This window comes from Camelus ferus, chromosome 3, assembly GCF_009834535.1.
Source record: "Camelus ferus isolate YT-003-E chromosome 3, BCGSAC_Cfer_1.0, whole genome shotgun sequence".
NCBI classification, from domain to species: Eukaryota; Metazoa; Chordata; class Mammalia; order Artiodactyla; family Camelidae; genus Camelus; species Camelus ferus.
In genome coordinates, this window is record NC_045698.1 from 70,669,834 (window position 1) to 70,684,194 (window position 14,361).

Genomic DNA, 14,361 nt, shown 5'->3' on the forward strand with positions numbered 1-14,361 from the left:
GAATAGTTTCCACAACAACAACAAAAAGAAAAAACTAGCAAAAAAGAAAAATGTGAGCTCAGGAAATCCTTAAGTATAAGACTAGCGTGTTAGGAAATGTTTCCATTTTCAAATCATACCAGATAGGAAAAGTACAAAATTGCACAGGCGCATACTACCAAACTGAACCTTAGCACCCTGCTCATTTTTTCCCTCTAAAATGCAGTACAAAATGGACTCATCTTTGTTACAGTCTTTAAAGAATTATTAGGCTTAATTGCCACAGTTCATAGAAATTGTAAAATTAGCAAGTGGTGCTTATCTCTCTGCAGTGCTCAGTGTTAATAAAACATGCTGCTCCATAAACACATTTCACATCATATTTGTCCATGATTATTTCATTGTTTTTCCAAGTACAGATGCCAAGAGACAAAGTGATGCCGAATTCCTGTAATTACCAGCATTTTCCTTGGTTTAGGGCCATGAAGTATGTAGTCAATCTCTATTGTCTTCTGCCTTCGTCTTGAATCTGTCCCCAGTGCAGGAATGTCAAAAACACCATTTAGCTACACAGCCTGCTCAATTTAAAAAAAGGAAAATCACATTCAAGCTACTAATTAAGAAAAGAAGAGAAGTGAGCTGTGAATAAAAAGAACTGCCTTGAAAAAGGCTTTAAAGAGAAACTTGCAACTATGCTGCATTCAGAAAAGGAGTGACTCTTAGTTATCAAAGCGAAATTCTAAGTAAGCACTTAGGGGCAAGATTTAAATAACTCCTTAATATTTTAAAAACAGTCAAGTGAATGAGAAGTCACGTAATGTCCATTTCTTTTCTACCTTTAAAGGGGAGCTTAATTAATTTTTTTTTCAGTTATTAGACACTTCTTTTTCAAGAAGCTGCTTTCATTCCTTTAAGATCATTTTGACAATTTAAAATGTGCATTCCTTTGAAAAAAGCATACCTATATCCTTTTATGCACAGATATTTGGCAAAATTGTCATAGAGTTGTCTCCGTGATAGAATAATTCTTCTGAATGATTTATATCAGCAACTCTTCAGAACTCTTTAGCATAAACTATGTTTGATCTCCATAGACATAGGATAAATGGTTTAGACAGGTGAGTAAATAGCAAACAGTGAAAAATTCGTCATCCGTTTAATGTTACACTATGGAACTGCTACTGCACGAAGGTGGCTAAAAATGCCAGGTATAGGTACAGAAATGGAATCTAAGTAGGCTCTGTAGCCGTATCTACTTTGAGAGCAGGAAATTTGTCATGTGTCATGTTAGTCTCTCGAAATTACTTCTTCGTTACTTTAATACTCTACATATTGGTTGATCAAGAATATGAAAAGAGCAATATATTTAGCCATGATTTTTACTGATTTTGGTCTAACTGGGTCTACTGTGCAGGACGAATACAGTTATACTAAACTCTTTGGACATCTTATGCTTCTTTGTTCACCACAATGCTTTGAACATGGTAGTCTAGACAATTACCCTATTTCCACTGTTATTCCCCCAGAAATAAGAAATCCATTAAAATCCTGCAGTAGTTCACTGTGTTTCTTTAGGATCTCGCTCCTTCGATCGTAGGACCTAGCTCCAGGGGCACTTACACAGGTGGGCCACTAGATGCTGCTAGTATTCTTCTCATTGCTCAGTGTTCTGCAAAGAAGTCTTTCCCTTCCTGGGCAAGTCATCAGACATTGAAGTCTGTCTTCTCAAATTGGAGCCTTTTGGCTTTTACCCCTAGGAGTAGCTCGGTTGCTGTCTTTGGGCTATTCCTCATCTTGGGCAGGAGGAATTTGAGAAGGTTCAGTTTTTGAGACTTATCATCAAATGACCTTATGGGATATTACCCCAAGACCTAGTCCTTACCCTAATCCTGTATTTCCTCTATGTCTGCATTTCTGCCTTGGACTTCACGCAGTGGCCTCGAAGAGTTGGATTCTTGGCAGTTTTCATTCCCCCTCTTACTTTCACCTCCAAAAGACTGGAGTTTTACTTCTTAACTTGATTTGCACAGCTGGATTCCTGCCACCTTCTAAGAAATTGTTCTGCCTTCAAATTGCTGATAATTGTCTGAATCTTCTGGTGATTAAAATACAGATTCTATGCATATATTCAGTTAGTTCATATGGAAGCACAGTATGGTTTGGTGACCAGATCTATACAAAGGTTTTCATGTGTTAATCTGGCTACCTGAGAGGGTTTCCTGTCTTTTCTGTAACCGCTCCTTACTCCCATTCCCTCCACCAACCTATTTGATAGAGTAAAACAGATGAATATCATGTTCTTCAATATAGGTGATTGTTCTTTGCCCAGGGATATGGAAGTAGCCCCTTTCCTATGACAACATTAAAACTTTGGGTCTTATCTGAGTGAGTCATGTTCTGTTAAAATTAAGATTTTAATGTGTTGCTTATAATGATATATTATTTTCTAAAGTAGTAACATTTTGAGATTCTCTTAGTAAATAATATATTTTTGTTTTTGAAACATCAAAAGGCAATTGAAATAAAGAAAATATCAAAACTTAATTATCCATGTTATTGTATGATATTTCTGTTTTAAAAATATCTAAAATTTTAAATTATGTGCCAGTACTAAACCCTTCATAAGCAGTATTTCTTTTAAGCCATATAACCTTATTAGGTAGGTACAAAAGTAGGTACAATTATTCACTTCATTTTTCAGATAAGAAAATAGAGAAGAGAGAAGTTGCTGAATTTGCCCAGTGTCTCACAGTTGATAAGTAGTGGGGCGTGAATTCAAATGTAGGTTTGATATTAGAGTTCAGTCTATAAATGCAATGTATACCCCTTATTCTACTTTATTAATCAAATTTATTTGGAAGAATTACAATAGGTAAAGTCCTTTATTTAAATATATTTAAATATATATCTGTGAAAAAATCATGAAAAATGAGCTTTGTTGAATTATTTGCTTTAAGTGTATATTTACTCTTTTCATATTGGGTCAGGCTCTTACACAGTCTTGTCTGACACACTGCATTGGAACCACTTGGTATGAAATGTCTATGAAGTTCCTAAAGCAAAAATCTGTGTTTACGGAAAGGTTAGCTTTTGTTGGCAAAGTAACTCATGGATTACTGAGTTCCTTAGGAATCTGAATTTTGGTTAAATGAGTGGTGGTACTTCTGCAGATAGATTGTCTGCCTTTCACTTGTGATCCTTGCTGTCTCTCATTCGGGGGAAATGCACGGGTCCATTTTGTTCAATGTGGTCTCTGAAGAACAAATTTGATACGAAAAGCACTGAAAAAAATGATTGGATGCAGTAATATTTTGGATCTTTAAGAGGTCTCCTCTGATGTAACTGGGTTTCATCGCAAGATGCAAAGACAAGGTTTCTCCCCTAATTCTGACAATAATTTTTCTTATTTAATTTAGTTAATAGGGAAAATAATTTAGGTTCTCATAGCTCAAAAATAACGGCAACTTTGAAATTTACTTCATAGCTGTGTAACAACTCCATAGGCTGTGAAGAGGATAGGAACATGTGCCCCTACAAAGAATACTGAGCTTTATTGGGTGACAGTGAATTGCCTAGGATCGTTGGTTAGAGAAAAAAGACTCAGATGTGGATTCTACCCTCAAGAATTTTTTTTTAAGTAAAAGAGACAAAACATACATAAAATATGAGGCAGAAAAATGCTAGGTTCCATGTTAGATAACATAGTGTGGTGTCAAAAGGAAGAAGACATTCTTCCACCTGAAATGATTGTGCAAAGTATACCAGGGTTAGTGGAGAAGTTTTCAAAAATATTCAAAATGCATGCATCCTAATTATGAGTAAGCTTAACAAAGAAAAAATATTGTACATAGCATGCACCATTGTAATAGGTTTTATAGACTGTGATGATGTATTCGATTGCTTTTCAGTGTTTCTGTCTGCTTTGGTGAAATGCAAACCCGATTTCTTAGGTTTGTATTAAGCAATGTCACTTGAACGTCCACAGCAGATCTCAAGTAAGAACTGGGCTCTACGTTTAGACTTATTGTTAACTAATCATGATAACGTTGTTAATGATCTTTGTGTGTCAGTTATTTTATTTCTAAATGTGGAATAGGTATTCCTCAATATCTTGGAGAGAAAATTGTGACACCTTGTAGGGAAAAGCTAAGATGAATTGTTCACATGGGAAGAAAGTCTACCAAGGGAGATTGTTTAGGAAATGGGTGGGAGAGAAATATGAGAGGTAAAGTGATTAAAATAAAGGGGAAGAGGGTGCAATAAAAGCTGTTCTCTGAAGAATTAAAGAGGAAAGGGAAAACTTAGAATTTCTTAGGGGTGGAAGACAGATCCATCTTTCAGTGGACAGTCTATCAGGATATGAGCAATGAGACATCTGCAGCTCCCACGTGGGTGTTATGTTTTAGAGCCTTGAGTATTAAGTCAAGAAGATGACCCTGGATAAACCATTTTCAGTGATTCAAATACCAAATTAAAAAAAAAAAAACCCATAGCTTTAGTCAAAATGACATGAATTATTACTGTCAAATTGATACTGGAAAAAAATTTTAAAGCACCAATTATTTAAAGGACTGTTCTTAAGCAAGCAAAGAAGGAAAGAAAAAAAAATAGTGTGTATATTTATAAATTAAATCATTTCTTGACATCCTCTACTTGTTAAAAAGATATTAAAAATTTTACAGTTACCTAAACATGGTTGAATTTTGAATGTAAAAGACCTAAATACCACATAGAAAGTGAGGCTATTCCATTAAATAAAAGTCCAAGAAAGAAGATAGTTAATTTATATATTTTATTCTAAGTATCATATTGTAATATATTGTAAAGTATTTTAAAAATAAATAACACATATTTAAGAAAGAAAGTGGTCATAATATAACAAAATGATTGTCAGAGAATACTTACAGTAGGTACAAATCCATTTCAGAAGAAGCAAACAAGAAACTTTGCTGATATTGGCCAAAGCTTGATAAAGGAATCTTTGGGTTCTAGTTGTTGCCACCTAGCTGTGTAATTATGAGCTAGTCCCTTTATCCCTTTGAGTCATCTCTAAGGGGGAAGGGCTAGAGGATCATTAACTTCAGATGTCTGATTAGAAAGCTTCATTCTGAAAGAATGTCCTTCAGTTGGAGGGAAGACAGACTGTAAACATAGTGGAAGTATTGCTGAAGTTTGCTATGACTTTTTAAAAACAGCTTTGTTAAGATACAACCCACGTATATAATTCACAGATTTGAATTGTATAATTTGATGTTTTTTGGTATAGTCACACACTTATGCAACCATCCCCACAATCACTTTTAGAACAATCCCCATTTTCCAACAACCCTGCCTTCAGTGCCATCCCTGGGGGACCACTGTTACCTATGGTTATTGTTTTGCTTATTTTGGGAATTTCATATAAATGGAATCCTATAGTGTATGGTCTTTTGTGACTGGCTTTTTTCACCTAGCAAAATGTTTTCAGTGTTCACCCTTGTTGTACCATGTATCAGTATTTCATTCCATTTTGTACAGATATGCCACATTTGTTTATTAATTCATCAGTTGATTGATGTTTAGGTAGTTTCTACTTTTTGGCTATTAGGAGTAATGCTGCTATGAACATTCTTGTCCATTTTTTTGTGTGTGTGGAAATTTCTGCTTTTATTTTCATAACCACATTTTTATATTAGAAATTTTTAAAATATCTGACTAGTTTAAGGTGAATATACAGATTGAAAAGTATGACCAAGACAATAAAGGTTATAAACAGCATACATTTACGTTTAAGAGCATCCTGTTTACTGCATTGTCCTTGAGGAAAGTAGTTTCTCCGGAGTAAAATTTATAAAGGCATGAAATAGTTACAAATGTAGGTGTTTTTTGAGCTACTCGAATGACAGGCTGGATATTAATCTTTTTTGGTGTTTATCATTGTGACTCTGTAGTGGATGATGATGTTGAAGTTGAATTCTATCATGGACGAGATACCTAGTATAATTAAAAATGTTTTGCCAATAAAGTCAAGCTTCTGCTTCTGATTTCAGAGTATTTGAGCTTGTCATCCCTTGATAGTTTGTATTGTAGAGGTCATATTGTTGTACATCTGGCATTGGGTCTTTTAGGGAAGTTTGGTCTCTACAATACCAGGTGAATTTTCAACCTGTGATATATCTCTTCGGAGCAAATTAACTGGGAGTAGAAACAAGTGGGTGTATATTTTCTTGGTGCTGAGTGATTACTGAAGGTAGACATGGTAGTGAATATAAATAAAAATTATTAAGAAAAATAAACAGTTGTCCTCTATTTAGATGTGGTAAACGTATCTGTTAGAAGAGGTTAAAAAATTTTATGTAACTAAGGAAATAAATGAGTTAATAAATTTCTGACTTTTAAAGTCAGCTAAATAAATAACTGAATGTTCTAATTCCAATATATATGTTAACATAAAAATACAATTTGAATTTAAAGCTAAAGGCTATGATGCTTGGAAAATCTCTGAAATAAGTTTTTTTTTTTTTTTAAACTTGTTTAGGAAGTAAATATTGGTCTTACCTTTCCATGCTTCCTTCAGATCTAGGCTTTGGTCCCAAATAATAATAATCACAAAATTTATAAGCATGCTGAGAAGAGCTTCCTGGATAAGTCCTAACAAACCAGTAAGCACATGTGTAACACTATGATTAGAATATTAAGCAAAACTCTGGAAGGCGCTTTGTTGAAGTCAAATTTGAAAGGTATAAATATGCTTTCTATGGGACTGGATTTAAAGCATGTGAATTTACTCTTATAGTTCTAAGCATAAGATTGTCATTTGTCTTCCCTTGTCTACCATCTCAGACATAGAAACCATTTAGATTTGATTAAGCTTCTTAGCAACTTATTTTATTTAATTTTTGAGGGGGTGAGAGGGAACTTATTTGAAGTAAAAGAATAAGGAGGGCATGAAATGATAGAATTTGATGGATTTTAGAACATTTATAGAAGATGTAAGTTTAATAAAGATAATAAATAGAACTTTGCATATTAGTTTCTTTTGTTGAGTAAAAATGAACATAGAATCTTACTTTTTCACTTTTTCAAATTTCCATTTTCATTTTCATTGCCTGATTGCATGGGTTTATGGTATAACTAACTTGTTCTATATGCGTTAGTACAATGATAATCGTAGCTGGAATGTCTACTAGTGTTTTACAACAAGCTGGCACTGCTCTAAGTACTTTCAAATATATTATGACAACTTTTATCATCTAAATGAGTTATAAAAGAGATTGATTTTTCTCACACAAGGAAATCAACATGCCGAAAAGTTAATTTCCTGAAGGTCACCATATAATAATTGTCAGAGATGGGATTTGAACTTAAGCAGTCTGATTTGAGTTAAATTATTAAAAATGCTGCATCTGGCTGGAGAGGCTGTGGAGAAAAGGGAACCCTCCTACACTGCTGGTGGGAATGCTGTTTGGTGCAGCCACTGTGGAAAACAGTATGGAGATAGCTCAAAAGATTAGGAATAGACTTACCATATGACCCAGAATCCCGCTCCTGGGCATACATCCAGAAGGAACCCTACTTCAGAATGACGCCTGCACCCCAATGTTCATAGCAGCACTATTTACAATAGCCAAAACATGGAAACAGCCTAAATGTCCATCAAGAGATGACTGGATAAAGAAGAGGTGGTATATTTATACAATGGAATACTCTTCAGCCATAGAAACAGACAACATAATGCCATTTGCAGCAATATAGATGTCACTGGAGAATGTCATTCTAAGTGAAGTAAGCCAGAAAGAGAAAGAAAAATACCATATGAGATCGCTCATATGTGGAATCTAAAAAACAAACAAACAAACAAAGCATAAATACAAAACAGAAACAGACTCATGGACATAGAATACAAACTTGTGGTTGGCAAGGGGGCGGGGGGTGGGAAGGGATAGACTGGGATTTCAAAATTGTAGAATAGATAAGCAAGATTATACTGTATAGCACAGGGAAATATATACAAGATCTTATGGTAGCTCACAGCGAAAAAAATGTGACAATGAATATATATATGTTCATGTATAACTGAAGAATTGTGCTCTACACTGAAATTTGACACAACATTGTAAAATGATTATAAATCAATAAAAAATGTTTAAAAAAATGCTGCATCTGGTTTTGTATATGTTAATAGTACAAGCAGTCTCAAGTTTTTTGTGGATGATGAGTTGTGTAAAAATTAGCCCTAAATATAGATTTACTTGTTTGCCATATTTTTGTGTGTGTGATACCTTTTCCTTTCCCTTAAGATTATTTGCCCATTTAAAAAATAACAAAGCATTAAGTTCACTGTAAAGTAAATAGTTGTTCTGATTTTACTTTAGACAGAAGAAGCCACTACAGGAAAATACGTTGTTCCATCCAGGCGTTGCCGGTGCTAAAGTTGGATCTGGGAGTAGGGTTAACATTCCCAGTCCTGCTCATCACATACCACTTCCCTCTAGGAACTAAATGCAGCATCCTTTAAATTTGTCAAACCTAACTCTAAATCTATAGCTACGCCGTCCAAGTCTTCTAGAAAAATAGTAACCTTCATGGGACAGAGGAAACAAAGGTGTATCGATTTTGTTTTAAAATTAGGTATTATAATATTTTAAATTTTGCATAAAATATAATGTCAACATTTTTGAAGAAATAAGGCAAAAATAAGTCAAGCTAATTTGCTAAATTCTCCACAGTGCTTCAGTATCAGTGTCTTTTAAGTACATTTTTTCATAACAACTCTTCTGAAGAAAATGTCTTTCATCACTTCAATGTGTAGCCTAAAATTAAATATGATCCTTCCTAATATGAATTTCCTTTTAAATCAATACCAGGGGATTAGTTTCATTCATGTGAACTTTAGAAATGAAGCCTTATAATCACAACGTTTTGTTATTTTTCTTCACTTGAAATTCAGATTCCATTTTGTTTTCTTTTATCCCATGTCAGGATGCGGTGCCTTCAGCAATGACAAGAAGAACGTGGCAAAGGACGAAAATTATATTGTTTGCTACTGTGTTTTCCTGTCTGATCACACAGGTTAATGAGGCCCCTTTAGGTAACGGAGGACTCCTAACAATAAAGTTTGGTGATTATGTAAGTTCAACAGAATCAGTGTCAAACCATGATTATAATATAGTGCTTTTTTTTTTTCACCCTCCAAGGCATTTTTCTCTCTGTTTATGAAAAAATGACTTTGATGTGGTGTGATAGACTACTGGGTATTGACACCTTTTAAAAAACCTACTTTAAAATAGAAAGACATCTAACTATGACAAAACAATGAAGGAAAAATGAGAAAACATTGATTTAGTCACTTGTGTATGTATCTATTTAGGAAGGTTTCAATATGACTTTCTAAAAGTCAGTATTAGCAATAAATTATTTATGTACATATACATACACACATATATGTAAACTTACGATGAGTAAGTATTTACTCTAGAGCAGTGAATGAAGCACTCCTAGAAAGCTGAGGATAGTTTTCTCCGTTGTGATTTGAGACTTAGTGATGGTGCTGTAGGAAACTGTTTTTCTGTGGGGCTGGGTTTACCTGTCTGAGGTTTCTCAAGGAATCTTGGTCAAGGCAGTTAATTATGCCGTACCAGTGTGCTGAGAGCATGCAGTATCCATACCATGGAAGCAGTGTATGTTTGACCAAAAAAAAAAAGAGTAGAAGATTAAAAACATGATGTCTTTATTAAAAATGACTGGAATATAAGGTCTTACGACAAGGAATTTATGATTTGGATTAGTGTTTTACATAGTTCTGGCAAAATGTAACTACTTAAACACAATTATGTGGCTGCTATGTCAATTCTTTCAAATGCATTTTTCTTTCTCTCTTTCTCTCATGTGCTTTGAATACTTTGCTGCTTCACACAGCAGGCAGCTGAGATGCAAGAACCTTGTCAAAAGCACTTTGAAGATGGTTCTTGGTGGCCAGAATCCCTTTTGGCCTTTTAGGAGACCGGGGGATACTGTAGAGAGTTGAGGGGATTTAGGAGATGGAAGCTGTATATTACCAGTCACAAATACAAATGAACGTTACTTGCCAAAAATAACTAACTAATTAAGAAGAAAGAAGAAAGGAAGGAAGGAAAGAAAAGATGAAAGAAGAAAAATATTTGAATTTGATTCTCATCTCGTACAAGCCAGATGACATGCTTTTTAAGGAAGATCCATAGCTTTGCAGTTCATCTGAATAACAAATGTCAATTAGGAATGCTTCATGAATAATACATCGAATATTTAAACTATACAGTGTTAGGAAACAAGGTGGCTGCAGAAGTAGTTGGCAGGTGTTTCCAGCATGTGTGAAGCTACCAAAATTGGGCTGTTGAGAAATACTGTTTTTTTAATAACTATATATTTATTAGAAATTCAGGAAGTACTTACAATATTGTTTGAACAACTTCACAACATGTAAGTTATGTAGCAAAGCTTAGATGTGGTAAAAACATGATGGATTAGAAAGAGACTTTACATCTTTAAAAAAGGAAAGATATTCAATTGCATTGTCAGAGGAACTATACTTATTGGAATCAGCGGCTGCTGACTTTTGCCTGGGGTTTATTCCAGATGTCAACAGAAAGGATAAACATAATCCTCAATTATTCTCTCTGCATCTACCAAATACTCAGGCCGAGTCCAGGTGCATAACACGGAGAGCTGAGGGGAATGGAACCCTGCAGTCCCTTCCCCAACTCTTCAAAGCAGAATTAATGCGATGTTAATGGAAATGATTTCATTATGTTCAGAGTATTTCTTGAAAATTCAGGTACTGAGAAATGTTCATTGTTATGCTGTAGTTGAAAATGTATTTTACAAATATTTTAAATGGTATTGTTATTGATCTCTTGAAAATAACAGTTGAGTACACTGCTGTAAAAAACAAACACAACAAAACCCTGGTCTTATCTATTGAGATTTTAGAACACAGTGATGATGAAGCTTCAGGATTCCTCGATCACTCTTTTTAGAGTGCACTGAGGAAGCACATTTCAGGAGCAAGAGTAACATCTTTCTAACGGTGTGGGACCTGATAGCAGTAAGATAATGTAACATTGACCAAGCACCTGACTCTCACAGGCATCAATTTGCATATGTAACGTGGAGAGGGGTGAGGTCCTTCCTGGCAGGTACCTTACCCACCTGAGAGGACCGAATCTCTGAAGGTTCAGTCCATCACCTCTTTTCTATAGTGACCTCCTGACTCTTCTTCTTAGAGCTTCAACTTTCACCCCCTTATTTGTTATACTCACTGTAAACAGTGATGTTTTAAAAAGATTAATCAGATTTTGTGAGAAACCACAGTGAGGTCCCATCACACTGAGAATGAATTCCAAATTTCCTAATATGACATAAAAAAGGTTTTCCATAATCTGACCCTTGTATAGCTCACCATCTTCATTGTCTCCCCACTGATAATCTCTGCTCCAGTCAAATGCCTTTCTGGCAGTTCCTCAGAAGCAAAAGCACCTTTACTGTTCTGAGCCTCTTTACTTGCTCTTCCTTGTGCCTGAAATGCTCTTCCCTAAGAGGTCTTGTCAGAGCTCAGCTTAATTTCTTACTTTTTCCCCCATGTTGCAACTCAGATTTTACTCTTTCCAAAGAAAATATTTCTAACCTCCCCTTTGCCCCCTAAAGTTGTGTCCTCTCCCATCCATCATTTTTTCTTTATCCCCTTTCCTTCCTCCCTTCTTCCACCCGTCCTTCCTTCCACCCTTCCTTCCTTCCTTCCTTCCTTCCTTCCTTCCTTCCTTCCTTCCTTTCTTTCTTTCTCGAAGTATAGTCAGTTACAATGTGTCAGTTTCTGGTGTACGGCACAATGTCCCAGTCATGCATATACATACGTATATTCGTTTTCATATTCTTTTTCATTAAAGGTATTATAAGATATTGAATATAGTTCCCTGTGCTATACAGAAGAGATTTTGTTTTTTTAAATCTATTTTTGTATATAGTGGCTAATATTTACAAATCTTAAGCTCCCAAATTTATCCTTTCCTACCTGCTTTATTTTTTAAAATGTTCTTCAACTTTTTTTCAGTTTTACCTAATTTAAATGTACACATATATATATCCTATATCCTATCCTATCCTATCATCATTTATTGCACTTGCATGCCACCTCCATGAATGCAGGAACTTTGTTTTGTTCACGTCTGTACCCACAGTACCTAGAACACTGTGGATCACCAAGTAGAAGAAAATAAGAAATTATGTATCTGGGAGGTTATTTATAATGATTAATTAATCATCTATTCTTTTGTTAAAGATGGATACTTTTCTTTCTTTTCGCAAAGTAACATTTACTGAGCAGAGATAGAGTCTGCCTAAATTGTAGGTCTTGATGTTCTAGAGTTCACAGTCATGTTAATACAGTACTTTTTTTGGACACCTGCATTTTTATATAAAAAAATAGTCAGCTAATCCATTTTGTACTTAAGCTATTTCTCCTTTCCTGTTTGCTATGATGTTAAATATGACAGAGTTTGTGGGACTTCTCATGTGCCTTTGAAACATACGTGTGTGGGAAAGTATTTTTAAAAGGTCTTATTATACATCACTTACTTGTTACGTTATAATTTACCAGTACTTTATTAGGACTCATCTGTTGAAACTTGAGAAAGGATAATTAATTGCAGGAAAGTCCAGATTTTGGGATCCTTTTACCTACCATTGGAATAAGAGTTTTCACAGACATCATTAATTATATAGATTCCAAAGCATGGTGTAAACATGATGTTATCTCTTTTAAGCCTGGTGGTATGAAATTATCTTATTATGTAAACAAATATATGACTTAGGAGAAAAAGTTTTATGTCATATTTTTCTTTCTTCTTATTTTTAGAACACAATCTTTTAGAATGACTTACAAATTTATTAAAAGAAATAAACTAATGCTTTCTTTTTGATGAACTTTTATTATTTTTTTTCCTCTTTCAAGAGGTTAGAGTAGTTGGATTTGGATGAAAAAAGGGAAACAAGTTTTTCTGAAGTTCTTCCAGTTAAAATATGCAAGACTTATTGAAACTGTTTTTTAAATTTATATCCCAACATGTAGCATGGAAGGGCCACCATATGAGGACACAGTGAGAAAGTGGCCATCTGCAAGCCAAGGAGAGAGACCGCAGAAAAAACCAAACCTGCTGACATCTTGATCTTGGACTTCTAGCCTCCAAAAATGTGAGAAATAAATTTCCATTATTTAATTGAGTTAATCTGTGATGTTTGGCAGCCCTGGCAAACTAATACAATTACCATCGATTAATTTTGTCTGCTACTGAATATCACATAAATGAAATCATACTCATTTTGTATTTGACTTCTTCCATCCAGTACAATGTGTTGGGAGTCATTTATGTTGTACATAAAACGTACAACATTATAGTTGAGTACTATTTCACTGCATGAATAAACCACAACTTACTTACCCATTCTGTTGTGATAGACCTTTAGGATTATTTTTTCAATTTTTGAAAAATTATGGATGAATCTGCAATGAATAATTATTTATATTTTTTTCTTGTGGATATATGCTTTTACTTCTATACTATAAATATGTAGGAGTAGAATACCAATCATAAGTAACTATGTGTTTAACTTTCAAATAAAATGATAAGCAATTTTACAAAGTTATTGTACCACCTTGCATCCACTGCCAATGTGTAAGAATTCCATTTGTTTCACATTCTTGCCTAAACTTGTTCTTTTGAATTTTAGCCTGTTTAGTGGGTGTGTAATAGTAGGGATAGCATTGTGATTTTAATTTGCACTTCCCTCCTGATTACTGTTAATGCTAAATATCTTTTTATATTTTTTGGTCATTTGATGTTCTCTTTTTAAAAATTCCTTTTCAGGTCTTTTGATCATTTAAAAATTTGATTTGTTTTCATTTACATTCCTCCGTTGATTTGTAAAAATTCTTTACATACTCATAATACAGTTCTTTTATCAGATATATGAATTGCATATGTCTTTATGGGATAAATTTTAAGTTGGAAAAAATGATGAAATCTTTATCCCTGATGATACCAATTGCTGTTAAGGATATAGAACAATAGAAATTCTCACACAGAACTAATGGAAATGTAAATTTTTCCAGCCACTGTGGAAATATGTTTGTTACTAAGAATGAAATTTGACTATTCTCAAATTATATGACCTAGCATTCTATTCTCAGGTTTGCATACCCTAAATATATCCTTGCTTATGTACCAAAACATGTGTATAGTAATGTTCATAGAAATATTGTTTATAATGGTAAAAAACTGAAAATAGACCAGACATCATCAGTAAAAAGCATACATAAATTGTGGTATATTCATGCCTTGAAAAATACAAAGAAAATAACCACAGCACAGC

At 34.1% G+C, this 14,361-nt stretch overlaps 1 long non-coding RNA gene across 1 annotated transcript in view; it reads left to right on the forward strand.

The window, feature by feature from the left end:
* LOC116662634 overlaps positions 1 to 13,119 on the forward strand; it is a 31,881-nt gene extending 18,762 nt beyond the window's left edge. The window contains exons 2-3 of the long non-coding RNA XR_004318613.1: positions 8,941 to 9,087; positions 13,061 to 13,119. This is a non-coding gene — a long non-coding RNA (uncharacterized LOC116662634). The remainder of the gene's footprint in view (positions 1 to 8,940; positions 9,088 to 13,060) is intronic.
* Positions 13,120 to 14,361: the final 1,242 nt, after the last annotated feature.